The sequence below is a fragment of the Agelaius phoeniceus genome, chromosome Z (assembly GCF_051311805.1).
Source record: "Agelaius phoeniceus isolate bAgePho1 chromosome Z, bAgePho1.hap1, whole genome shotgun sequence".
NCBI lineage: Eukaryota > Metazoa > Chordata > Aves > Passeriformes > Icteridae > Agelaius > Agelaius phoeniceus.
Window position 1 is genome coordinate 94,927,324 of NC_135303.1, and position 25,944 is coordinate 94,953,267.

The 25,944-nt window shown below is 43.4% G+C and overlaps 2 long non-coding RNA genes across 2 annotated transcripts; both read left to right on the forward strand.

Moving 5' to 3' along the window:
• Window positions 1-3,231: 3,231 nt before the first annotated feature.
• On the forward strand, window positions 3,232-11,032 carry LOC143692124 (uncharacterized). Its single transcript, XR_013179990.1, has 4 exons — window positions 3,232-4,615; window positions 9,680-9,748; window positions 10,611-10,726; window positions 10,938-11,032. It is a non-coding gene; the product is annotated as an uncharacterized LOC143692124 (long non-coding RNA).
• Window positions 11,033-11,448: 416 nt separating this feature from the next.
• Window positions 11,449-14,533, forward strand: LOC143692019 (uncharacterized). The gene is made up of 2 exons (XR_013179873.1): window positions 11,449-12,146; window positions 13,987-14,533. It is a non-coding gene; the product is annotated as an uncharacterized LOC143692019 (long non-coding RNA).
• Window positions 14,534-25,944: the final 11,411 nt, after the last annotated feature.

Genomic DNA, 25,944 nt, shown 5'->3' on the forward strand with positions numbered 1-25,944 from the left:
CTTTATTTAGATAGAAATCTTGTGTCCACATGGCTCTTTCAGAGGACTAATTAATTTGCAGATTTGTGTGTCAGACAGACCAGAGCATTGTTAGGTAAAACCGTGATAAATTTGAGAACAATCTGAAGTTTTTTTGTACTTCATTAAACATAATTCAGATTAAGAAAAGTATCTTGTTAAACTCCTTCAGATGTTTGTAGCTCATCATTCCAATGCCAGGCACTCCAAAATTCTGTAGCCTTCATTTATATGTCTTACTGTGTGTGCTCCTTCAAGATTCAAAAAAACTAAAAAGGTATTCATAGTGCACAGCATGAGCCTTGCAGTGTCAGTTTAAAGAGGAAATTAGTTGCTGTTTGCACTGGTCAGGCTTGTGCTGAAGGAATGAAGCAGGGCTGATCTCTGTGTCAGGAACTGAGCAGTTGATGCTGGCCAGGTGGGAGGGAAGCAGGCTGAGTGAGCAGCTGCTTCCATGTGGCTGCAGGGAGAGCTTCCTGTGGGCAAATGGAGCAGCTGCACATGGGGATGCTGCAGAGCTCTGCAGGATGAGCCCTGGTTCTAACAGAGATTGTTCTAGCAAGACGTAGTGTCTCTGAGGGCATCCTTTGGCACAGAGGCCTCTCTGGAATAATGATGGTTGCTCATGGACAAATGTGACATCATTAACACACATTTTAATGTTTTTTTTTGTTCTATGTCCTTTGACCTTCTCAGCCTGAAGGAGCCTGGTGAGCAGAGTGTCACTGTGTGACCACTGAGCTGTCTGTGGAACAGCTGTGGTGTCCACACCTGCACCTCCACTGGAAATAGTCTGGGGACTTCTGCCTTTATGAAACTTAAAACCACACAGCTGGAAAAGGTTATCCTGTCATTTCTACTGAATTGGCTGCTGGGTTATTATTTTACTTTGCTTTTATTTAGTGCTTGGGTAATTCTGATCTGCCACCTCTTCAGCTGAGTTCTGCCCATTTTTGCCTTAATAGAAGATCAAGTCGAAGGAGTACTTCTAGAGATGATGCTGCACTAATTCTAATTTGTTTTAAGTTCACTCTTGTGTCAAACACTGTGTTGTCAGTAAGTTTTTTGATGTGGCATTAGAATAATAATTATTAGTCCTTAAATAAATATCAGTCTTTAAAATAGCAATAGTAGAGTAATAACAAAGATGATTCCTGCAGTCAAGGACTCACTTGCCCTTGGATACTGTATGACAGTGCCAGGACGTAGTGCCTCAGCGTTTGATTTCTGTGCAAGTGTGATTGTGGCGTTCCATTAATACTGGTTTGTGATAGAATCAACACAGCAGAGCTTGAAACAAACACTGAGAAAATGTGATTTTTGGCTACTTTGAAGGAACTGAATAATTTGGTTTGCCCCAAAGCTGAAGTAAGACCAGAAGTATTTCTCTATTTCCAGCCAGGGAAATGTTATAAAAAGCTGTCACCAAGTGTACAGTCTACCTGTCTTGTGTTATTCCATCTTGCAAGTGTAATCAAAACCCATCATCAGAAATGATCTTTTACTGATTTTACATGTAAGGAACAACTTGCTCCAGGTCAGTTATGGTCATTAGTAAATGTAACTAACTGGTGCTAATAGTTAGATTTTTATCAGCAATAAATGCCTTTGACTGTAGGAATATCTAGTTCTTTGGACTAGATATTGAAAGCCAGAAATTATCTCTCAAGTAATTTATTAGCACACTGTAAATTTCTAACCATACAGTGCCGATCTTATTTCTGGGAGTGCAATTGGAGTGATTTATAGGGCTGACAACACTAAGCTCAGCAAATGCATTAAGTGCTGCAACTTTCTTTTGAGGAAAAAAAAGGCTTTATGTTATCCAAGAGTCGTAAAACTTGTAATCATAAACCCATCTGTTGCTGTTAGCTAATCCGACTCATTGTTCCATGGATATTTTCAGGTAGCGTTTTAGTAAATTGCCTGTTTTATTGCTTTTGTAACTCAGTAACCATCTTTTCCTTGATGACTCACCAACAGGGTACATGAAAAGTCCCTTAAGAATATGTCAATCTTTGAAGTGAGAACATGTCCCCCTCTTTCACTGTGTAACTCCGTTTAGAAATTCAATTTCATTGTTAATGAACAGAATAAAAAGGAAAGCTCTTGAATGAGGACAAGAGTTATGGTCAAGGTCAAAATGAGTACTCAAAGCTGTCAGCAGCCCCAAGGGCATGAGATTTTCATCAACACTTCTGCTATTGCCAGTTCCCATGGAGTTGCTTTGTATTTCCTGTCCCATGGTATTGCCCTGGCTTTCAGCTGTTGAACTTCTCCTGGAAAGCTGAATGCATCCAGCAGACAGTCAAATGAAGGGCTGAGCTAGGCCAAGTGTGCTACAGCAAGTGGCTCGTTTCCTTTCTTAGAGAAAAGTGTTGGGACAATCCAATAGAAAATGGAGACCTGGCTGGTGAGCAGTGAGATAAACTACAAACAAAAGGTGCTGTGCTATAAACTATTCCCTTTCTTCTGTTATCTCTCCCATCTTCTTGCTTGTCCCCTCTCCTGTGACAGGGACAAAGATGGAAATGAAAGTCAAGTGCCAGCCTTTGACTGCTTTATTGAATGAAAGGGATTCTGAATGCTTGAGGTGAGGGAAGCCAGCAGGAGAATGAAGGGTGCCATGAAAAAACCAACAGTGCTTCTGTGTTCCTTCTGAAAGCCTTTACTTAATAATTCTAAGTTATTAGTGCAATTGTGTCCATATTAAAAACAAGTCATTTTATTGACATTTGATTAGCAAATCAGCTTTGTTAGGACTGGGAATAATTGTCCCAGGTTATTTATTTCAGTTTAGTAGTACAACAGCACACGTACCTGCAGTGTGTGTTCTCATTATTAAAGACTCCTTGTGCAAATATTTAAATACCTAAGAGTTGGGGACTTGACATTTATTAGAGTGTAGGCTTGGGGAGGGCTAAATAATGCTTTTTAATCTAACTTGACAGCATAAAAATGCAAGTTTTATTAATTCCATTATTGTACTGCCATAATGCAAAATTATAGAGGGATGCAACTTGGATTTATAATTGACTTCCACCTTGCAAGTCTTTAATGTATTATGGTTACATTTGCTGAAATACATGGAAAAAAAAGGGATCTTGACTCTTACTATGTTTTTTTCCCCTTGCCAATAAAGGGCAAACAGATCGGAGTTCATTTACATAGCAACATCCAAGTCTCTGTGCTTAGAAAGAGAGTTAGTGCTAAATGAGCCTGACAGGTGGATAGTCACAGAGATTCTTCATTCTGGAAAAACTCAGAGCAGAACCCCAGAAACTGAAATTCAGGGTAAAATGCTTCTGCATGTTTTCTGCTTTTCTGCTCCCAGACAGGGTAGTGGGCTGATGCAGAGTTCCTAAAGAATCTTCCATGCCCACATCAGAGATGCAGATAAAAACATGTCTGGGTATTTATGCTATTTTTTCCAGTTAAATTGAGAGACGGAGTTTTCTTAGCCTGCTGCTCTGTGGAAGAGCACCTATTGACAAATGACACTCTTTTAATGCTTTCTGACAATAACAGTGCTTCCTGCCAATTTCTGCTGCCAATAATAATGACTGTCTGCTACAGCAAACAACTAATGAATGTCTCTGAATGACCTTTTAGCAACTACTGTCAACATTAACTACTCTGCAGCTTTTCCACCTTCCCTGGAAATTGCTGGGGTTGCATCCAGAGTGTGTCAAGGTAACTGACAGAAGGACAGCTGGATCTGTGTGAGTTTGGATGGCATTGCCGCTGGTCTAGTTCTGCATCTTGTGATGAACACTCGAGGTAACAGTGACAGATGATCTCTAGGGATGGGGAAAGGTGCTTGCCTGTGTGCAAGTTTGTCACCTAAGGGACATAAAAACCACACAAGAGTTGTTCTGACCTGCGCAAGGAGTAGGGAATGAGCTTTAGAAGCCACTCGATCCCATGAAGGTCACGTTGTTCAGGTTCCTTAGAAACAACCACAAGCAGGCAGCTTCCTAGAAAACAGAAGGAAAAAATAAGCTACAGGAAGTGAAGCTGGAATTGGGAAGCTAAAGTTCCTGATGAATGACAGATTTCCTGTGGGATCAATTAGTCCTCAGTTAATTGTGTAAAGCAGTTGTGTGAAACATGGGTTCCTGTAAGAGAATTACTGCTTCTTGGTCATGGCAGTTTTTTGTCATCTGCGCAGTGTGACCCCTTCTGATTCCCAGGCAGCTCTATTTAGCTTCCAGCTCAAAATGCCAAATCAGTACAAATATTTGAGAGTAAGGAATAAGATCCCTTGGATTTGAAAGAACACCAACATCTCATCCTATTGCTTAGAGAGCTGCTCTCCTGAGGCCTATGTCAGAGGACCACTCTTTTAAAATCTCTGTATGTGTAACACGTATTTAAAAATAGGTGTGAAAAAGAGGTTGCATCAGGTAGCTTGGGCTGCTCTGAACATCGCTCTTGGAGGCTATTTTTCTTACAGAGCTGAGAAATTCTTGTGTTTTTTGGCAGAGAGAGGAAAACAGAGCTGGCCCGGTGGATGGAGAAGATGGGGATTAGAGTATCAGAATCAGAACTCATGGAACACCAGTTTGCCACCTTGCCACCAGCACCTCAGACTCAGGTTTGCATCCTGGCTTTTTATGGTCCAGCTTCACCAACTTTTTGCTCTGGATCGCACTTCCCATCCCCAGCACAGGGCCTCAGTAATTCACAAATATATCCTACATCTCACCTGTGACCCTCTGTAGGGAGCTGTGCAATATAACTGAATCCTTAGAGCACTGCTTGCTTCATGGAAGTTGTTGAAACACTTGTGCCCTTGTAACATGAGGTAGCTGTTGGGCACAGCAATCTCATTCCTAAACACTGAAATTTAACAGCATTTTAGTAATTAAAAGGCAGTATTTTTGGTGCTTAATTTTAGCCTGGTGTTGCTATGGAAAATAAAGAGCTGTGCCTTCCCTCCTGCCCTGGTTCCTGAAGAGAAAATTGAAAGCCGTTGCTATTATTTCTCTCTGCAATATAAAGCAAGAAAATTCCCAAATAAAATGGCTTTTAGTGTTGTGGTACACAAAAGAAGAAAGCACACTGTAAATTAATTATTCTCCCTAGACTACATTATTATGAGATTGAGATAAGCTTTGACCTTTGCTGCATCCATTTGCATAATGCAGCACACAGCACCACGCCATTGTGGATTTTTCATCATTGCCTTGTGCTGCTACTGATAGTGCAATGTGTTCACTTCAAATACTGCATTGTGTGAATTTTAATTGCAAACATACTCTTCATGTTACATGTTGGACTAAAGTAGCGCTGAGTACAATTTATCTCTTAATACCCGCTGGCTTCTGGTATCTAAAAGACAACCAGGACTGGAACTGGATATTGAGAGCACAGGATATTGATCATTAGAAGGCCATAGAAATATTATGCTTAACTGGGGAAATTCCTGCAGAATAAGATGTTGGCCCTAATTTTCACTGATTGCACTAAAGAAGCTCTTTTTTTTTTTTTCTCCAAATCCAAAAGAGGAGCACAGTTATACTTTCAGGAATTAATCTCCTTGTTATGTACATGACTAACTTTGGAAGAGGTGGGTTAAATGATGAAGTTATTAATCAGCATGTGCAGACAAAATGAAAACAGTTAAGAAATATTCTTTATTAGTAGGATACCTTAGATACAGGTAGTAAAATGGTGTGCTGGGCTGGCTGCTTGGCAAATAACCAGAATGGACAGATGGTTTTTCATTATCTGTTATATGGAAATACTAGGTTTGTAACAGTGTGTTTTGTGTTGATGCTTATTCATCTGTGAGAGAGTCATTTTCAGGCTGCTTGTCCAGGAAACATTCTACATCTTCCTTTGCATCTGCAGAACAGCTGCTTTAGCTAGGATTGTCATTGTTCAATTTCTGCGAAGCTGCAGGCTGTCCTAATGTCTTCCCAAAGCCAAAGAAATGAGTATAAAATAGGGTTTTGGGGCTGGGATCCAGGGTTTACTGTCTATGAGCCTTCTTTGTTTTGCTGTGTAAAATCTTACTCCATGCTCACTCTATTCCTGCTAATATATGATGTCAACAATTAGCACAGAAAAAACAGTTTCTCTTGGTAACAGTTTACAAATGGTGGGGGATACGTTGAGTTTAGGTAGTCATGCAACCCGTATGTTTGCTGAAAAGGAACATTGTAAGCAATAAGGCTTACAATGGTATAAAATCTTAATAGCAAATAGTTAGTTACTCAGGTGGTTACTCTGGAGAAGGTGGTATAAAATCTTAATAGCAAATAGTTGGTTACTCAGGTGGTTACTCTGGATTGGTGGCTGGGGATTTCACATCTACAGGACATAAAAATTAGAAGTTGTAAATTACAGTGTCTGTTTCAAAGCCTCAGCATTGAAGTTGCACTAGGTAAGGTGCAGAGTTCAGGTCTTTCAGGTAATCAATATTTAATTTCTCATGTGCCAATAATGCTGGTATTTTTGTCCAATTCTGCCACCCCTTGCTGTTGACTTGCACTCCTTGCAGTAGCTATTGGGAGCATAAACCCATGTCACAAGCTTGGAGAGAAGCTGTGGAACAGTCCCATGGTTGCCTCATGTTTATGGTGTTTCCAGGGGCTGGAGCAAACTCAGGATGAATCTCTCTGAAGCGCACACAGGTATCCCGTGTGTGGGGCAATACCACTCCTTATACAGTATTTTTCACTTTGCAACTTCATCCTGGTGTTAATTCTGTGAGAGATACTGAAGATGAAGAGGAGTATTTTTCACGTGATCGTGCAGTAATGTGAATGTGTTTTGTTCAAAACATCCCTCAATACGAGTGCATTCTATTTGCTAAAAATGAGAAAAATGCCTGCAGCATGATCATTTCACTTTATCCTGTTCTTTTGGATAATTTCAACACAAGGTTATCCTGATGTAAAATTTTCTCTAATGTGGTGATTTTTCAGACAAAGATTTTTAAGTCACAAGAACACCCTAGTACCATTTTTGAAATGGTAAATAAGTGTAGATGATGAAATAATCGAGGTCAGAGTCAAGGGTTTTTTCCCATTTTGGGAAGGTTTAACCTCATTCCACCTGCAGACTGTGTGTTTCAGTGGATGTTGCTCTTGAGAAGCAACGGTCACGATTCTGACCTGAGCTTTTCTATCTGTTGGATAAAATTATCTCCTTTGTCTTGGCTCAGCAAGGAATTTTGATGTTTCTGTGAACCTTTCTCTTGTGTTCAGAGTTTCATTATTTCCATCTCTCCGTTCCAATGAGCACGTCCTTCCACCTCTTAACTTGGTCAAGGCTCAGCTTGTAAGCATGTGGAATGAAACATTCAATCATGCACACCCTACATCTTAGCATAAAAAGACCTTTTTCCTATGAAATATTTTGAAAATTCTTGGGAATAATTTTCAAAATTTGAAATAGAAGAAAGAGCCAGTAACACAATATCATTTAATCATTTAATAGGTTTATGTATTAGGGTTTGACTCTTAGCCAGAGATATTTTTCTTGGCAGCCTGGCAGCTCCACTGTGGAACTGTGTGCAGGTCAATTCCCTTGAGAAGGATGGGTAAATTGGCTCCTGGGAGATGGGCACTGCCTGGCCCCGATGCTGCAGCGTGCTTGGGGTCAGGCTGGCTGGCTGACTGTCTAATAATAGTGTGTAATAACATAATACTCTTTTTAATTGCTGATAAATAAGATTTTTCAAGTTAACTCTGTTTCATCAGTGACCTGCCTGACTTTAGCCTGAGCTTTCCAGTTCCTGCTTTTCTTATTTTCTCTCCTGTCCTTCTGAGAGGAAGTGATGGTGGCTGGAAGTGTGCGGCCAGGGGGGCCGGGGTACCACAGCACCCCTGCACACTCAGCCTTGGAGATCTGGTCAGGAATCTGCTGCTGGGTCTCAGCCTTCCAGTGCAGAGCCTGGCCATGCTGCCATCACTGTGCTACACCAGGGAGTTCTCATCTGTTGGGTCCAACTCAAAAGCAGCCTTCATTTTCAAGAGGAATTCTTTGTGGGTGATGCTGTGAGGAATGTGGTGTTTACACTCACCCCATACTGGCAGTAGAGTAGAACAACTCCTGACTGATTTGGCAAGGAAGACCTCGTTTTTTCTTCACTAAACCTAAAATTCTTCACTAAAGCAAAATTCACAGGCTGGTGATAGCTGTCTCTACAGTGGAAAATATTTATTGACTTTATTGACAATTTAATAGACTTTGTCAAGCTTTGTTGTTTAGTTTCTATTGATCCTGAGACACATGGGGCTGCTTTTGCTTCCTAAGGGATTAAACTGGCAAGCACTTAGAATCAGATTTGGGGAAGGTGGGTGCAGAAAACTTTCTAATTCACTTCTGAAAAGCAGAGTAATAATTAATATTTCAGATAGAAATGATAGCATTTAACAAAATATGTGAAGTTTTTATTATGTGGGGTTTTTTTAAAAATCCTGGATAAATGAAATGAGGCTTTTGGAGATAGCATGAGCTGGATTTTCTATTGAGTTTGGTAACCTCTGATTCTGCTCTCCTTTCTCTTTCTGGTGCAACTTGTAGCAAACTTATTAGGTCAAAGTATAATTTTGTAAGAATTATTTTTCATTTTGAGCCTTTCCCACTTGATGTTGGGGAGGGAGGGGAATGGAGAAAAAATAGCTCCTTTCACAAATAGAATTGGAATTTCATACTGCTGATCTGAGCCTTTCTAAGATTTCACTGAACACTGGGTCTGGTTGAAACTGAGGGGACTACTCATGACTGAGGTATGAAAATTACATTTCATTCCCTGGATTAGGAGTTTTCTCTTGCCCACAAGAAAGTTAAGGGGAAAGAAAGAGAAATGGGTTTAAAATTTCCTGTGCTGTTTTCAGTTTGCTCACCTTTCTGGAGATACCTTAGCAACTGTAGGACATCTGAAAAACTTTGAACTGTGTCTTTATGTTTGAGGCTCTGTTGGACATGGCTTTTGTTACGATGTTCTTGTGTCAGTACTTTGAACTTAGCCAAGCAATGTTGGTATCAGCAGTGACTCTGATTAAACCTATGCCTTTCTAATTAATAATGCATTCTTCATGAAACAAAGAATATATTTCCCCGTGTTTTTATAACCTGATGAGTCTAAGACTGAATGAAGTCAATGCCAAGCAGCTCTAAAGCAAAACACTGGGTTTTAATGTGTTTCAATGTAGGTTATGAACAAGGAAATAGACATTTATTCTTAAATTTCAGCTACCTTTAATTACTTACTCTATGCATATTCCAATTCAGATTGATGAATGTTGAACCAAAAGCAGACCTAAAAGAATTAATTTAAATTCTCCTAATTCAGAGGCAAACTGTTTCTATAGCTTTGTTTTGAGGGGTTTTTTGGTAAGGAAATGGCAAGTATTTATTTATCCAGCTCCCTCCACGTTTCCCACCATCATTATTCCCAGGGATCCCTGCAGGGATAAGTGGTCTCTGACCCTCACCAGGGTGAGCTGCAGGAGCCTTGCAGCCGTGCCTGTGATTTCTCACAGTGGCAGAACAACTGCAACAGCACAGAGACATTTTGCTAAAAGCTCCTACTGTTCCCAACAGGTTATTATACAGGCAGAATAAAATGCTTTCTTAAGGACCAACCACATTTTTTGTCTGCCTGAAAGGTCACATTTCTTTCGTTTTTTTTTCTCTTGTTTAGGTGAGAGATAAACAAATGAAGATGAAACTCAGAAGAAATGTTGAAAATAGCAGCTGGCAGTACTTCTGCGTGAGTATCTCCATTTACACCTCACCTTGCTCTTAGAGACCTTTGAACTCTATTTAAAATGAATTTTGATAGGTGGTGGCTGCTGACTATCTGCATTTCTTCTTCCATTTGTTTTCTGTGCTTGTTTGGCACCACTGCTGAATGTCACCAATAAGGGAATTGATGAGGAAGAGATGAGGAACCAAAACCCATTCTTTTTTAATCCCTCTCTGTTATGCTGCCCATCCCAGGTTTTGTTGTTGTTTTTGGTTTTGGTTGTTTTTTCAACTTCATTCTGCACCCCGTTCTTACTTTTCTTCCTGTGTCCTCTCTGCTGCCCCTCCCTCTTTCTGCCTCTCTCCTGTGACTGCGGGGCTGGGGAGGAACTTCTGGGGGCTGCCCCCCATTCTTGCAGCAGAGTCCCTTTTGGGAGAGATGTACTCGTGGAAAGGGCTTGAATAAAGCACCACTCTGCTGTCCAGGGCAGTTTGATTCCTTCTGTGCCTTCTTTGGGGGTGAGGAAGTAAGGCTGAGCGAGAGGGGCTGGAGACTTGGGGCCTCTGATTTCATCTGGGGCACTGCAATGTCCCTAGGAGGGAGAGCCAGGCTGTAGCCATGACATTTTCTGACAAATCCTCTCCTTAGCATTTTTTCTCCTGAGAGGCCTCAGGAACAAAATGTAAACAATGATTATCTGCTGCTGTGGAATGCTGCAACAGGTGCATCTGTGATTGGTCTCATGTGGTTGTTTCTTATTAATGGCCAATCACATCCAGCTGGCTCGGACTCTCTGTCCGAGATACAAGCCTTTGTGAAATCATTCTTTCTTTTTCTATTCTTAGCCAGCCTTCTGATGAAATCCTTTCTTCTATTCTTTTAATAGAATATAGATCATAAAATAATAAATCGAGCCTTCTGAAACATGGAGTCAACTCCTCGTCTCTTCCCTCATCCTAAGACTCCTGTGAACACGGTCACACCAGGCTGATGGAGGAGCAGGTGAGTGGGGAATGAGGGGGGGTCATGCTGGGTTACCCTGCCCCAGAGGGACCAAAAGCTGCCAGAAAATTCACACGGAGGGGTGGGTGTAGAACACCAAAACCTGTCAAGTTTTTCGTTTTTATAGGTATGGGCAAAGAATTGGAATTTATCTCTAAAACCATTTGGAAAGAATAATTTGGAAATAATCTATCCATTCTATTGTGTACAGGAATGCAGGAAACTCTGACTAGAGATGCGTAGTCGTTTTGAAACCAATGTTATAACGTTTTTACCTGGGAATGAACCAACCAAGTGCCCTTAAACCGCAGGAACAGCTGCTGGGGCTGAAGGGAATCACTCCAAAATCAATCCCCGGCAGCTTCGGTCTCTGTTCCCTGCCTGCCCCAAGGCGCGTCCAGCCCGGCCCGGGCAGCGGGGCGGTGCTGCCACCTTGTGGGCACAGAGCGGTGCTGTGCACAGAGGGGAGCGGTGAAGCACAGTGAGGAGTGCAGAGGAGCGCGACCAGGCTTGAGCGGCCGCCGTGCGGGGCGGTGGCTGGGAAGAACGAGAGCGGCGGGGCCGGTTTCGGCGGGCGGCGGAGGCGCGGAGGGGACAGAGCTCCCGTTTCAAGACGGCGAAGCGCCCGCGTACCAGGATCCTGCGTGAGCCGGGTCGGGCTCCAGCCGCACTCAAGATGGCGGCCGCGGCAGGACTCCGGCAGAGGCGTCGCCGTCGCTCCCTACCGCGGTTCGCGGGGCTCCGGTGCCGCTGACCCCGCCAACCGTTTTCTCCCGCCGGGAAAAGCAGCAGAAAATGGCGCTGAGAGCGCGGGATCGGCGTCGGGACCGGGTTGAGGCAGCCAACAAGAGAAACGCCTGTGTGAGGAGCGGGGGATGCTTAAGGGTACCACAACAAAGATGGCGGCTCAGCCGGGAGTGGCTTCTGCCAGTACCAAAGATTGCGGAGAGGAAATCCAGGAGAAACGGCTGCTGGCATCCTGGGCTTGCCAGGCAGGTTTTGTACTTGATTGCAAGGCAGTTTTCCTGCCTCTGCAAGGGGTGAAAACTGGAAAGGGGGGACAAAAAAGGCTCACTTTTACGCCACACCCAAGATGGCGGCTGAGGGCGGCACTCACTTGCCCTTCCAATGATGGCGGCAGTGTGCTCATGCGCCTTGGGTAGGGGGAAGAGAGGGCGGTACAGGAAATACCCCGCTCCGTCTGATGGTAAGAGTGCTTTCTCCTGGGTCTAGGCGGCATTGAGGTCGCAACGAGTTCCAAATTATCCTTGTGCCTCTCCTGTTGTGACTAAATCGGTGTTCCCTGAGTGTCTGCAGCTCCCTGCGTGTGGAGGGAAGAAGCCTGTGCTGGAGAATGGGAGGAAGGTCCCTGCTGGTTGCTGTGTCCTCGGTGGGCACAGAACTCTGGCCAGATGGCTTGGTGAGTATTGAAAATGTGAAAAATGCGTATTTTGTGAGTGGCTTTTCGCAAATATTAAAATGAATATGATATGCGTTGTGTTAGAAAGTAATGCTGTATTAATTCTCTTCAATAGCGTGTTAAATATAGTTTTAGGTTATAACAAAATGTTAAAATAGAAACTCTGTTGTGTAGGAGACTTTTTTTAAAGAAAGGACTCGCAGCGAGATAGCAGCTACAGGACACCTAAATCTTTCAGAGAAAAAGAATTTATTGCTCTCTTATTAGAAGAAACTAACTTCTTCCTGCCTCGAAGGCGCCGTTAGGATTCAGAGGAAGAAGTTGATGATGTTGACAGAATCCTGTGTCTGCATGGAATTTATTCCTCATGTATGAGATGTATGAATATGCAACAGGCTGTTGTTTTTAAGGGTTAATCCTTTGTTAATGGGGGTCCTTTTTCGGGCTTATGCTGCCCAGAAAAAGGTACCCGGACTGTCTGTAACTCTTTGTCTCTATTGTCTCATATTGTCCTAATTTAATTTGTCCAAATTATTAGTACTCTGATTGTATTACTGTTTTTATAAGCATGTAATTACTGGTAGACTTTTAAAATTTTAAAAACAAGTGATTGGCGTTTTTCATAGGATCACTCCTGCTTCCTTTTCACTGAATTGTTGTAATGAGTCGTCAGCTTTTAGCCAGCCTCAGTTCCGTTTCTTTTTCATGAATCTTTTTGGTTGTTTCGATCCTGAACTTGCCAAACCCTTAATTTGCTAAATTAACCCTGAGAAGGTTCCACAAGCCAATGCTGAGGGGATTGGGGATTGGATAGTTAGGATCTTATGGCCTTTCAAGGGTTGGGTTCACCCCCTGATTTTGGTGCCAAGGGAAACTCCAAGTTAACACAGATCAAAATAGGAAACAGTTCCCTCATCAAAGTCAGCTTTCCAAACCTCTGTTCAGGATCCAAAAGAAATGGGAATGCCCTTGGCAAAAAAGGGCATTTTGAGACAAAGCAAGCTTAAAATGCCTGTAAGCAGGAAATCCAGGAGGAATGGCTGCTGGCATTCTGGGCTTGCCAGGCAGGTTTTGTCCTTGATTGCAAGGCAGTTTTCCTACCTCTGCATGGGGTGGCACCTGCATCCCACTGGAAAGGGGAGAGAAATAATTCCCCTCCTTCCCTGGCCCAGCCCTGGAGTGGGAGCAGCTTGCCCTTATCCTGGAGTTCTCCTGCTCCTGCCCAGCATCCCTCTAGTACCCTCATGTGCTTCCCAAGCTCTCAGCACTGATGGATCTAAACAAGGAGAACAATCCCTGTTCCTTCTCTTCTCCATCCTTGATGTTCCTGGGCCCTGCATCTCCCTGGTTATTCCCTGTCTGACTCCTCATCTCCATCCCACCTTCTCCCTGGTCACATCTGAGCCTGAGATGTGTTCAGCAGCAAATCCATTCCTTTAAAGGAAGCCCAGTGCAAAGAGCATCCAGCTGCAGGTAAGTCTTCCTGCATTTCATTTTTCTCTGGCCAGTTTTGGAGGGTTTCCCTCTGTGCTTTCCTGTGACCCAGATGTGTCCCTTCCTTTGTCCAGATCCAGTGCCAAAAGATTGAACAACTGCTGAGTGGGGTCTGGGGTGAGAATGGTTCTGCTAAAATGAGGGAAAGAATGCTAGAAGAAAAATGAGCTTCCTTTGAATGTCTGGAATAAAAGCACTGGGAAAGGGCACTTTTTAGTTCAATTTGGTGCCACCTCCCCTTTTTTTATGGCTCATACTCCATGGTGAGCAATCTAAGCCAAAAGATGAAATGCAGGAGGCTTTGATTCTGCAGTGAGCTTAACTTCCCTTTTCTCCTCTCTTTCAGGACAAGGAGAACCACTGAAGTTGTCCTGGCCTTGCCAAGGTGTTTGAGCTGCCAAACCCAAACTGGTCCTGATGATGGAGGACTTAAGAAATTACTCAATCCAGCTAAATGCTTTAAAAAGGGAGATGGTTTGGTTATAGAAATATTTCTGCCTGAGACTGGGAAGAGATTGGGAAAAGTTAAACCCCCCAATTCTGCATAACAGCACAAGGATTTTTTAATTCTTTGCCTTTTTTTCCCTTCCTTTGAATGGGTTTGTTTGTTTCCCCTTGGAGACTGCACACATAATAGGCAGATTTTTCAATTAAGCCATTTTTTCCCACTTTTAGTCTTCAATGGAGCCCAGGTGCCAATTGTTTGCTGCTTGGTTTCTGCCTTCCCTTTCCTGCCTACAGCTTAAGCCCTTTCTCTCCTTCCTGCTTTTTGGCCATCACTGGTCATGCAGATGATGCTGATGCAGATGGCTGATAAATAATTATCAAACAGCTTGGCAATGGTCTGTATCAGCTATCAGTGACATTAAAAAATGCAGTATATGGACCATCAAGCAATGAATTTAGCAACAGTTGGATAGTAACTAATCATCTTTCCTTTGAAGCCCTCTTCATAGCATATTTCCTTATAAAGGGAAAGCATTTGGTTTTTATTTTATAAAATACTACAAATCACCAGCAGCCAGCTTAAGCGAGCATGGCAGACTGACAAAGACATGGTAATGTTTTTTCTTTTAAATCCCTCACAAGCCCATCCCCTACTGGGGAGGCAGCTCAGCGAGTTTCAGCCCACAGCTGCCATCCTGTGCTCATGGAGAGCAACCTCTCCAGCTGTCCCAGCCTCAGGAAAGCACAGAAGAGGGCTTTACACAGATCAGGGATTAAGCTAGACCCAGGTTGGGCTCAGCTCAGTCACCATGGCGCTGTCAGAGGCCTTAAACCCTTTTTCTATCGGATTGATTGATGGTGGTTGTGGTGCAGCCACTGTGTTGCTGTCAATGTGCTCCCCTGCAGCCTAGCCTGACATGGTGAGCAGGGGCTTGGGGTTCTGTCCCATGTGTTAAACATCAAACCAGAAGATAAAACAACAGCTAAAAGCCCTGCCCTGCCATGTGCCTCACTCTGCACCACTGCTATGAGAGGAGGGTGAAAGACCCAGTCAGTTTTAGCTCTGTAAAGCAGCTGCAGAGCAGTGATGAGTGCCTGAATCACATCCCCTGCATCCATCAGGGGAGTGAGGGCAGGGAAAAGGGCAGAGAAAGGGAAATAAAAAACCAACAGAGCCACCAAGACTGGAGGATGTGAGGATGAATCCAAAACTATGCTCTCCAAGAACTGAAAGAACACATTTCTTAAAACAAGACATCCAAACTGGAATGAGGGACTTGCACTCTTTCCAGATCTTCCCAGCACCATAACCCATTTAAAAAAAAAAAAAAAAAAAGCCACCTGTGGAAATGGGATGCTCCTTTAAGCCTGGCAGAGACTTTCTCCAGCACCGCAAACCACCCTTCCTGTTGCTCTTCCTTTACCACTCAGGGCTGAGCCATGGAGACATGCTTCTTTAGTGTGTGTGTGTGTGTGTGTGTATTTCAGGTTTTTTTTAAACCAAGAAAAAAAATCAATATCATATTTTAAAAAGAACCCCCAAAACTTTGGGGAACCTGGGCATAAATGTCAAACAAAACACAAAGAAAGACTGAGCTACTAATGGATCTTAGAGCAGCAGTGGTGGGGTGGGAGGGAAGAAATCTAGCAGACAAATTTAACACCATTGAGGAGGGTTTATGCACAGTGTTTTCATTGCAAGCAGCATTTAGAAGTGATTTATCATATCCCAGCACCCTCCTTCCCTGTCAAAGTGATAGGCAGAACCAGCAGAGCAGCTCTGAACACACTGTTCACTACCAGGCACCACCAACAAATCCAGAACAGCTCCACCCTTGGCCAACCCTGTCCCCTTGGGCCTTCTGAGAAGCTGGGATTTAGGAAAAGGCCTTGCAGGGGAACAGTGTTTCAAATGTCAAAGGCTTTAAAAATCTACAAGGCTATGAAAGAACATTTCAGGGTTTTTTTCAGCTAATTCTTTAGGAATTTACTTGGAATAAGCTTCTTCCCCAAGAGGGATTTCAATTCTACACATGGACAAAGAGGAGAAAACATGAATGCAGTGTTGAGACAGCTGCGTGCTGAGAGCAGTGGTTTTAAGGTAAGGCCCTTGTATATCCGGGAGGGTGAAACCTCTGTGTTCAACCCTCTGGGATCATCACCTGGGCTTCCTGTGCTTCTCAAGCTCTCAAAGTAAAATTGACCTAGCAAACTCATCTTTGTCTCAATCCTAATCCCTGCATCATCCTTCAGGTGTGTTTCCTCACAATGAAATTGGAGTAGAAAATGCTTTAGGAGATGCTTTGCAGCCCCTTCTTCCCCAAAGGCCCAATCTGCTTTAATTTTTAGGAATGCTCTTCAAGCACAAGGTTTGGATGCGGCCAGTGAGACTCACATTTCAGAAGGACCATCAATGGTCTGATAAAGACACAGCACTTTGAAGCAGGCTGCTGGGACTGAGGAGGATATTTGAAAGCTGTTGACATGCAGTTCTAGCAGAAGTGCAAAATGAAATGTAATGTAGTAGAAGTGGAAAATGAAATGCTGTTAGACAAGGCTGCTGCCCAAATTGGCTCTGCCTGGATCCACCTGGCCTGCAGCACAGCCTTCTCCCTTTCTCCTCACTGCCTTCTGCTCAGCACCGACCCAAACCTGGGCTATTTCAATTCCTGTCAGACACAGAGCAGCTGATGGGCAGCAAATGCAGCCTTCCCAAAGTGGCTGCCCATGGCCCGGCCTGCAGGGCAGAGCTCAGGGAGGAGGTGGCAGCTTCCTCGGTGGCTTTTCATGTCCTCTCTCTGCCATGCAGACACTGGCATGCATGGCACGGCTCTGTTTTGGCAGCCGGTCCCTTGGCAGGGCTGGGTGAGCGCAGGGTGAGTACAGGGTGAGCTCTCTGCTCCTTGCTGTGACACCTGGGCTGGCAGGGATGACACAGTGACCTCGGCCGGCCCATGCTGCCTGTGCCATCACCTGGCACTGACGTGTTTGATGAAAATCCTTTTGCTGGGATTTTTCTCCTGAGAAGCCTCAGAACAGAAATGGAACCAATAACGATCTGCTGGCTGTGGAGTGTGGGCTGGAGATGGTTTAGCAACAGGGGCATCTTGGATTGGTCTCCTGTGCAGTGTTTCTACTTAATGACCAATCATGGTCCAGCTGTGTCGGGGCTGTGAGCAGTCCCAGGTTTTTATTATTCATTCCTTTCCAGCTTTCTGATGTCTCCTTGCTCTTTTAGTATAGTTCTACTATCTCATTTTCTTTTAATATAATAGAGATCATAAAATAATATTTCAGCCTTCTGAAAGGTGGAGTCAAGATTCTCGTCTCTTCCCTCGTCCTGGGGACCCTCAAACACCGCCACAATCAGCGGCCGAGCGGGTTTGTGTGAGCCTCTCAGTAACCCTCGGCCGGTCCCGAGTCGGCAGACACCGGGGGGCAGCCCTGACACGGCCGAGAGCGGGGAGACACTGTCTGTGCCCCGAGGGTGCTGAGGGCACCTGGGCTGGGGGGAGACACTGTCTGTGCCCCGAGGGTACTGAGGGCACCTGGGCTGGGGGGAGACACTCTCTGTCTGTGCCCCGAGGGTGCTGAGGGCACCTGGGCTGGGGGGAGACACTCTCTGTGTGTGCCCCGAGGGTGCTGAGGGCACCTGGCCTGGGGGCAGACACTGTCTGTGCCCCGAGGGTGCTGAGGGCACCTGGGCTGGGGGGAGACACTCTCTGTGTGTGCCCCGAGGGTGCTGAGGGCACCTGGGCTGGGGGGAGACACTCTCTGTGCCCTGAGGGTGCTGAGGGTACCTGGGCTGGGCCCCTGTGTAGCACAAGAGACACCAGAGACAGCGGTAGAAGATAAAGGGCTGACTCTTAGCAGGGGTTAATCCAAGGTTTTATTAGGAGTCCCAAAGGAGCTCCTGCACCTCAGGGGCCTCCTGCCACGAGCCCCAGGGAGATGTGCCAAGGTCACATTTAAAGGGAGGTGGAAACCCAAAGTAGATAACATTTTACCAACCATTAAGTGACCCTAAGGGATGGATGCTGGGGCATAGACATTTAGGACAGCGTATGGGGCAAGGCTCGGGGGGCTGACCCCTGGCCTCTGGCTAATCACTGGATGACTTGGACCGAAACTTCTGCATGGAGGGGATGGGAGGCTGAGTGATTGACAGAGAGCCAGGGTCGGGGTTTGGGGATGATCTCATCCTGGGAGAGGGATAACACAGGGAGAAGGAGGGGGGTACAGTTTGGGATAAACCATTTGGGAAAAATATGGGGATACAAAACAAAATGACTTCAAAGTATTATAAAGTATAAAAATGCACTACAGCAGGTTTGGGCAGCACCAAATAAAATTTAATAAAATGCTTTAAAAATAAAAAAATTAAAAATAAAAATTAAATAAAATTTAAAAAAAACAAAATTAATTTAAAATAAATTAAAAACAAAGTAAAAACTGTAAAGGGCTGTAAGAGTTCCATAAAAGGTAGTGCTGTATTGCAAGACCCTCAAACACCACCACAATCACCAGCTTGAGTTGGTCTGGGCAGCACTAAATTAAAAAAAAATAAAAACCTTTAAAAATAGAAAAATTAAAAATAAAAAATAAAATTAAAAAATTAAATTAAACTTTAAAAATAGAAAAATTAAAAATAAAAATTTAATAAAAAATAAAATAAAAAAATAAAAGCTTTAAAAATAGAAAAATTGAAAATAAAAATTAAAAATAAAATTAGAAAAATAAAATAAGCTTTAAAAATAGAAAAATAAAAAATAATAAAAAATAAAAGCTCTAACAATAAAAAAATTAAAAATAAAAAATAAAAATAAAAAATGCTTTAAAAATAGAAAAAACTTAAATAAAAAATAAAATTAAAAAAATAAAAAGCTTTAGAAATAGAAAAATTAAAAATAGAAATTAAATAAAAAATAAAATTAAAAAATAAAAAGCTTTAGAAATAGAAAAATTAAAAATAAGAAGTAAATAAAAAATAAAATTTAAAAAATAAAATAAAAATGCTTTAAAAATAAAAATTAAAATTAAATAAAATTTTAAAAACAAAATTTATTTAAAATAAATTAAAAACAAAATGAAACCTGTAAAGTGCTGTAAGAGTTCCATAAAAGGTAGTGCCGTAATGCAAGACCCTCAAACACTACCACAATCACCAGCTTGAGTTGGTCTGGGCAGCACTAAATTAAAAAAAAAACCTACAAAAATAGAAAAATTAAAAATAAAAATTTAATAAAAAATAAAATATAAACTAAATGCTTTATAAATAGAAAAATTAAAAATAAAAAGTAAATAAAAAATAAAATTAGAAAAATAAAATAAAAGCTTTAAAAATAGAAAAATAAAAAATAAAATTAAAAAATAAAATTAAAGCTCTAAAAATAGAAAAATTAAAGATAAAAATTAAATTAAAAATAAATAAATGCTTTAAAAATATAAAAATTAAAAATTAAATAAAAATAAAATTTAAAAAATTAAATAAAAAGCTTAGAAACAGAAAAATTAAAAATAATAAGTAAATAACTAGAATTAGAAAAATAAAATAAAAGCTTTAAAAATAGAAAAATAGAAAAATAATAAGTAAATAAAATTTAAAAACTAAAATAAAAAGCTTTAAAATTAGAAAAATTAAAAATAAACATTAAGTAAAAAATAAAATTTAACAAATAAAATAAATTAAATGAAAAACAAAATAAAAACCGTAAAGTGCTGTAAAGTACCATAAAAGTTCCATAAAGGGTAATGCCGTAATGCACGACTGTCGTAAAACTGTCGTAAATCGCGACTGTCGCAAAAGGCGCCGTAAAGCGCGACTGTCGCAAAAGGCGCCGTAAAGCGCGACTGTCGCAAAAGGTGTCGTAAAGCGCAAATGCCGTAAAACTGCCGTAAGGCGCGACTGCCATAAAATTGTGCCGTACAGGCTGGCGGCGCCCTGGCCGACACGGGGTGCCGTACAAGATGGCAGCGCCGTGGCCGTCGCAGAATGCCGTACAAGATGGCGACGGCCGCCCGAGTGGGCGTGTCCGGGGCGGGGCGCCGTGTCGACTTGCTGACGTCATTCGGCGGCACTCTGCCTGCAGTTCGCCGATGTAGACGGCAGGGGGCGCTGTGCCTGCAGTGCGCCAAATCAGACAGCAGGGGGCGCTGTGTCTGCAGTGTGCCAAATGCGACAGCAGGGGGCGCTGTGTCTGCAGTGCGCCCATGCAGACGGCAGGGGGCGCTGTGCCTGTAGTGAGCCAAAGCAGACGGCAGGGGGCGCTGTGGCTGCAGCGCCCCGCTGCAGACGGCAGGGGGTGCTGTATAAATAGAGTATAAAGTATAAACTATATAGAAGAAGAAATAAAAGCTCTATGTCACCTGCAGCTGTAGAAAATTTCAGGCTCCCATGGAGGAAATAGTTTTCCTAAAATCATTACCCTTTGGGGGTTTTTTGCACTCCCCGGTAGCCTGAACGTTTCTACTGCTGCTTTTTCATTTTAAAACTAGAATGGAAAGCCAAGATTAGAAATTCAGGGAAAGAAAGAGAGAAAGAATTAAAGAGAGAAAGAAAGAAAGAAAGAAAGAAAGAAAGAAAGAAAGAAAGAAAGAAAGAAAGAAAGAAAGAAAGAAAGAAAGAAAGACAGAAAGAAAAAGAGAGAGACAGAAAGAAAAAGAGAGAGACAGAAAGAAAGAGAGAGAAAGAAAGAAAGAGAGACAGAAAGAAATAGAGAAAGGGAGACAGAAAGAGAGTGAGAGAAAGAAAGAAAGAGAGAGAAAGAAATAAAGAGAGACAGAAAGAGAGTGAGAGAAAGAAAGAAAGAGAGAGAGAAAGAAATAGAGAGAGAGAGAAAGAGCGAGAGAAAGAAAGAAAGAGAGAGAGAGAAAGAGAGCGAGAGAAAGAAAGAGAGACACAAAGAGAGCGAGAGAAAGAAAGAGACAGAAAGAGAGCGAGAGAAAGAAAGAAAGAGAGAAAGAAAGAGAGAGACAGAAAGAGAGCGAGAGAAAGAAAGAAAGAGAGAGAGAAATAAAGAGAGACAGAAAGAGACAGAAAGAGAGCGAGAGAAAGAGAGAGAGACAGAAAGAGAGAGAGAGAGAAAGAAAGAGAGAGAGACAGAAAGAGAGAAAGAGAGAGCAAAAGAAAAGGGAAAAGGAAAGGAAGAAAAAAAAAAAAGAAGGAAGAGAAAGGAAGAAAAAAAATGAAAAAGGAAAAGGGTGAGAGTGAAAAAGAAAGAGCCAAAGTGGAAAAGGGGGTGAAAAACAGAGTGAAAAAAAGAAAAAAGAGTTGGAGTGGAAAAGAAAGGACATTCGGGAGGGGCGGTGCTGCCTAAGGTGCTTCCGCGCCCAGGAGCGAAGGAGCCGTTTGATCCCCTGGCGGGAGCGCAGCTCCCGGTGGCGGAGAACGGAGCGGTGGCTGTCAGTCCGAGACTCCAACTCCCGGCAGGCCCTGCGGCCGTAAAGCGCGGCGTCTGACGCAACGGCCGACGCGCCGTAGGAGTGGCTGGCGGCCCGAGGCGGTCGCGTGCCGGGGGAGCGGGCTGGGCGCGGGGAGCTCCCGGCGCCTGTGCCGCGCGGGACGGAGCCGCGGCAGCGACGCTGGAGGGGCGAAGCCTCCGTCCGGCCGCCCGCACGGAGCCGAGCGGCGCGGAAAGGGCGTCCGCCCGGCGCCTCGGCCTCGCTCAGCGGTCCCGGTGGCGGGGGCTGAGCTCGGGCGGGGCGCGCTGCCGCCCGCCGATGGCGGAGCGCCAGGCGGTGCTTTGCTGCCGCGGGCCGGGAGCTGCAGGAGCCGCCCCGGGCGAGCGGCGCCGGGCGCTGCCGCGGTCACTGTGCGGCGGCTGCCCTCGGGCTGGCGGAGGCGCGGGAGCCGCCGAGCTGCAGCCGTCTCCCTCGGGCCGCTACCGCTGCTGCGGGCGGGGGCGGACGAGCGGCTGCGGAGGCGGCTCCGCGGCGTGCTCAGCCTTGCGAGCAGAGAGTGCTCGACATCGCTGGCATGACACGGCTGCTGAGTGCCTCAGTGCTCGTGGCTCTTTCTTCCACGCAAACGGATGGAGCGGCATCGCTGAGCAGTAAAACACAGCGATGGCCCGGAGAATGGCGAGCGCAAGGAGCGCCGGGCAGGATCCTTCTGATGGCACAGGTGCGATCGGCAAACTCAGCCCCTTGTGCCCCTGCCCTCCCGACCCCCAGGGGAAATGCTCTCCAGCCTCGAGCTGCTGAGAGACAAAACGTGTGATTTGACACTAGGGTCCGGAAAAGGTTTCCGTTTAGATTAGCAAATGCCTCAATTGTTCTCGGTTACATCCTAGGATCGGTTTTAGGCAGTGACTTTCTACCGCTTGTCGGATTTTCTTGTGCAATGGTAAGAAAATAGGCAGGTCTGATACTGGTTTCGCTTTTTTTCTACTTCATGTTCCATGAGCTGCTTTTATCCAAGCAATTGGTTTAAAGTTCTACTGTAGGCGTTTCTGGTTCACTTTTTTTTTTTTTTTTTTTTTTCCCTCTAAATCGGCAGTAAATATAGCTGAGTAAAATTACCTTGGTTTTCTTCCTTCTTAAATGTTTTTATTGATAATCCTATTTGAATATGCAGAACACGTGGGTATGTCCTGTAATATATCCTAGCTTTTCTTGTTTACAGGGTACTCAGAAAATATTTTTCCCTTCGAGTCCCACTGAAACATTCTCCGTGCAATCTCCGTTAAGGTCTGTGTTTGCAAATAAGCCACCATCAGCTGAGATATTTGCCTGTGTACCTTTTCCTGTCATTCAGAGCTTGCGTTCTGTGGTTTTTATGATAAACCTATCAAACTTGCGAAACCGTTTTGCAAGTCTTAACCGTTGAAGGCAGCAAGAAGTGGTTTTAAAGCCTGTTCTTGAGCAGACAAAGGGAAAAAGTGTGAATTTGATGCTGAACTTGTCCTTTTTCATTTGACTTGCCTTGAATTATTTAGGAAGAGAGAGAACTAGAAAAAAGAGAGAAATAGAATTGGTTCTTGAGCCCTCCTAAAATGCTCCCCGTGATTCCGTGTGGAGCCAAAGTGAAGGGTGATGGAACAGAGCCCCTGTGCTTTAGAAGGAAATCAATTTCAACCTGATCTCCACCCTGAGTCTCCCTAATTTCTGTTTTTAAAATGCAAACTCAGTTTAGGAAGTGTTGGGAGTTAGTATTTTGGGGAAGAAATGGCAGTTGCACAAACCGTTCCATTTCCCAGAGGCTCTGGGAAGGATTCATTTTGTAAGCGCTGTAACTGCCATCGGTTGGTGGTTCGGGGTTGGAATGTGCACTTGCCCTCCTATAAAGCACTCGTTCATTTGCATTTCAGTGCCAGGAGTCTGGAGAAACTGGAGAAGAGCCCAAGAGACATTTTTCATCCTGAGATACAAAAGGTAGGAAGTGACTTTTTTTGGTTTGGTTCTTTTTCTTTATGATTTCCTGGAAATAGAAGTAATTAAGTATAGATACCAATGGTTTGTTTCTTCCAGTAGCTAATAATAATAATAATAATAATAATCTAATACTACTTAAACTGTCTCTTTATCCATTGAACTGGCCATTTCAAATCCAAACTTCTAAACACCAATAAAACCATCATCCTTGTAGAATCTTTAATAGGAGGGGGCTAAAGATGCTGTTTTTGTTGACAGGATTTATTGGTTCTTGAAGGGCAAGAGGTGAGTACAAGCCTGACTACTTCTTGCTCACAGACCCGTCCGGTGAATACGGCTTTGTATTTGGATGGGCTTTTGATGACTTCTAAATCAATTGCTCGTTACAGTAAAAATAAGTCCTGTTTTTTTGAACATGACAGCAAAAATAACTTGAAGCACCAACTAAATAATAATAGATCACCAATTTAAGTTAATGATTTTATGCTATACTATCAAAGTTTAAAGGTAAATCATTATGTATTAGGAGATGGTATAAAATGTATGTTCTAATGTGTAGGATGTATGCAAAGATTAGAGGAAACAAATTTTTATGTCTTCTGTTTGACTGTTTACCAAATAATATTTGGTTTTATTTTCCAGGGATCGGTGAATTTTAAATTTGGAGTCCTCTATGCTAAGGATGGTCAGCTTACAGGTGATGAAATGTTCAGTCACGGTGAGTTTTCCACCTTCTCCTTAATTGTTTTGCTCATCTGAAAAAAAAAAAAAAAAGGCAAGTTAAAAAAGGTATGTTTATTATTTGTTACCCCGTTCTGTCCGTTTCCTCAGTATTTGCTGGAGCTCTGCTTACCCAAGCTTTGGGTAAAACAAGCTTTGGGTTCCTTCTGTCCCACTGGGTGTTGCCCAGTTTGGTTGCATCTGGTGAAATTCAGCCTGAGCCCTTACAGAACCAGCTCAAACCACGTGAGAGCCATTCGCAGCTCTCTCAGGACACCCGGAGGAGGATGGGTGACGTTTCTGAGCATCTGGCAAGTGTACTTCTATCAAAACTCGGCCTGTGCAATTTCTGGGGAAAACCCTTCTGTATCCTGAAGGGTTCCTCAAACTCTGTTGAGGATCCAGTTAGCAGTTGCTCACCTGGATGGTTCCAGCTCCTCAAGCTAACACTGGTACTCTTGCCCTGTAGTTTAGATCTATTGTAGTTTTGTTATTTTGCAAGATTTTACGTCTTTGGACAGTAACGTGCATTTCACTCTTTGGAACCTCTCGGATCGTGCTTTGGTGCAGCACCACCTAATGGGACACTTGGCTGCTGTGCTGAAGGGCTTGGTTACTGGAATTGTAAATCCCGGAGAGTTTGTAAGTCTTCTGTCCCCAGGGAGGTGTCACGCTTTGTTCACCGTTGCTCTGTTTGTCGGGTGCTGCTTCTCGTCGGAGGTATTAACTTCAAACTGCCCTGTTCTTTTTTTAACTTTTTTTCCTGGTTCTCTCCGTAGGGCAGGGAAGGACTCTCGTATCCCGGTCGTCAGACTCAGCGCTGCCCGAGAAGATACAGAGACTGTAAAAATCATAAGGAGCAGCTAGGACTGCAGAGGAAACAAACTGGAGAGAACAAAAGGTGATATTGTTCTCCTTCCCCTGGATTAGAAACATCCACTGCGCTTTGATGCCAGTGGCTGCCAGGGGCTCGTTAGGTCTCTTGAGGCAGGTGTAGGTGTTCACTTGTAGGTTCTATTTTTTGGCAAAGGACCACGAGAGAAGTTTATTTATAGATCCAAATAAACATTCATCTTATCTGAACATAACCTGTCATCCCCTTTCTGACATTAAGGACTCCTGTATAAATACTTGGGGGGGTTTTCTTTGTCATTTCTGAATGGTTCCATTTTGCCGGATACTTGAACGAGTCTGAGGTGGTTTAATTGCATACTGCTTCCTTGAAATTCTGTTGGTCTCTGCTTGGAACCCTTCTTGTACTGCTTAATGAAAGACTTCTGATGGTGTTTTCTTGCCTGTTTGTGTTTAAGGTCGTGCTCTGATGCATTTACAGAAGCCATGGCAGGAGAGAGTCAGCTGCTGGAGAAGAGGAGACAGTATTATCCCTGTGCAGCACGGAACTGTGCCACTGCTGTGTCATCAGCTGTGTCTGCACTGAAAGTAGCCACCTTCACTTGTAGGTAGCTCCTTGGTGCTTTAGGACACGCTGAGGGATTTATTCCTTTTGGGATCCACGATGAGAATTCCCAAGAGAGGTAGTAGTAATAAGGTCTGAGATTGGAAAAAAGCCTGTGTCCTTGGAATGTTGTTGTTGTCGTCAAAAGTTAATTTTTCCTTCTTTCTTAGCCGGTAGTCAGCTTTTTGCTTTATTTTTTGTGGTATCAGTATTTGATTGTTTAAAAAATTGCTTCAGAAGAACTGCAGTGGCTGGCCACCAGGACCTTGTTCCGATTTGCCTATTTGCTTGTAGCTAAAATGTTTCCAT